This window comes from Macrobrachium rosenbergii, chromosome 10 (assembly GCF_040412425.1).
Source record: "Macrobrachium rosenbergii isolate ZJJX-2024 chromosome 10, ASM4041242v1, whole genome shotgun sequence".
NCBI classification, from domain to species: domain Eukaryota; kingdom Metazoa; phylum Arthropoda; class Malacostraca; order Decapoda; family Palaemonidae; genus Macrobrachium; species Macrobrachium rosenbergii.
The window spans coordinates 30,016,947-30,019,350 of NC_089750.1; positions in this window are offsets into that span (position 1 = coordinate 30,016,947).

Below are 2,404 nucleotides of genomic sequence, written 5' to 3' on the forward strand. Positions count from 1 at the left end.
TTGACTGCTGCTGTTCGATCTTTGATGAAGTTGCATAGTATTTTCTCAAAAATGTCTGAAAGGTTGAGATGTAATATTTTGTATTGAAGTCCTTGTATCCATACTTTGTCAAATGCCTTGGTTGTATCTCTACACACTAGGTTACATAGGTACCTTCTTCTTTGTGATAGTGCAATACTCTCATATATTGTTGCTATTGCAATCTGGGTCCCTCTTCCTTTTCTAAATCCATATTGATTATTATTGTGTAGCTGATTACCTTCTAGGAACAATACTAATCTGTTGTTAATTATTTTTTTTCAAATATTTTGCCAGGCATTTCTAGTAATGATATTGGTCTATAATTCTCTACCTGACTAGTATCTTTTCCTGGTTGGTATCAAAATCATTATTGCATTCTTGAATATAATTGGAAATATCCCATTGAGAGAAAGCCCAGTGTATATTTCTCTTAATTTTTCAGAATTTGGCTGTCTGGTAAATTTTGAATTATGACCTTGTTAATTCCACTCCTTTCCTGGTGCTTTGTGTTGAAATTTTTAATTATTATTTTGATTTCCCATAACTCTATTTCCTTGTTAATGGGCAGTCTTCTGAGTCTGCTAATGTCAGCTGCATGATGCGGATTTGTTCTGTTTCTATGTTGTTCAGTGAATTCATTGACTATTGTCTCATGTTGGTTGTCGAAATTTTGGTTATCCTCCCGCGTTATCTGGAATATTTCCTGCCAGTAGGGCTTGTGCAGTACTTCCTTCTCTTTGTCATCATATATTTTCTCTATTCCCATGCTTTATGGCGAAGTATTAGTTTTGCTTCCATCGTAGTCTTGCAACGGGTTCCAATTGTTTTAGGTTATTGTACTGTATTTCTGTGTTTTTTATTAGGTCTTCCCAATTTTGATGATATAATCTTGAGTTTTACAAGAAGAGACAAGAATCACGATAATAACAAATTTAGCAATAAAACTGGGGCTGCGCCAAGAAGGATTCTACCCCTCAGTAATAAACAGCATATTAGCAGATAACAATTTACCTACAATACACTTCTATAAAAAGGAAACAATAAACATGATAGCAAGCTTCATGGAAAGGAATAAAAGACAAGAAAACCATACAAGCAAAGCAGAAGATTTCAAGCAACTCAGGATATACAACAAGATATACAAGACTGCACACAATATGAAAAAACACAACGAAGCTCGAAGACGACTCATCAGATGAAAACTTTACACTCCGGAATTGAGCCCAGTGCGGACTCGAACTCGCAATCCATCCCTCAGGACGCATAAATGGTGCAAGAAACGCAGCATCAATTAACAGAAGAAATACAAGCCTCACTACCAAGCTTCTCAGGTTTCTCAACTCTCCCATCTTACAAAATCCACAGGGATCAACTTCCAGCATCAAAAAGTACCACTTGTGTAATAACACCAGAAAACGGAAAAGTGAAGAAAAGAACAAATTACTGAACCACTGTAACTCGAATGGACCCAACTCTACGAAGAATTAAAATAATTCCAGCACAACGTCAAATCTGGAAAACAAGAAATTTGAATTATACAATATATATAGAAGAAGACCCTGACATAATATTAATCAATGAGCATGGTATGAAACGAAATGAAACTCTGAAATGGATATATAGTACTTATCCTATGTTTATTTATTTGTGTTGTTACATTAATTACATAATATCTATATCACGGATCGCTACTATCACAATATTATCATATAAATAAAACAGGTTAATTTGCAGCAAAACAACAAATACAAACGCTATTACAATGATTGTTTACGATTTCGTGCGTCTGGTAGCATGCTACGGGTGACTACCGTCTGAAAACCCTCCGGATTGTGGTAAGTGTGAGGTCTCATCTCGGCCGTAATCAAAGGGTTAAAGGGTAAACTGAAACGTATAATAGCCGGTTTGTTGGAACAAATGGGCCAAGCAATTAAAACAGTTTGAGGAAAATTATTTACAATAATTGCTATTTGGTAAGCTATGCTAAATTCTAAGAATGCTTCTGGAGTATCTTGCTGATATAAAAAGGTTTGTTTTTGAAATATGTAAATGGTGAGATTGCTGCACTGTATGCCTAGGATATATCTTGCATACTGCCCATGATGTTCCTTGGATATTGCCTAGGATATTTCTCGGATATTGCCAACGATATTACTCGGATACTGTCTACGATATTACTTGGATGGTGCCTAGGATATACCTTGGATACTGCCCATGATATTCCTTGGATATTGCCTAGGATATTTCTTGGATATTGCCGACGATATAACTCATTACTGTCTAGGATATTCCTTGGATATTGCCCATGATATTCCTTGGATATTCCCTTTGGATATTGCCTAGGATATTTCTCGGATATTGCCGACGATATTACTCGGATACT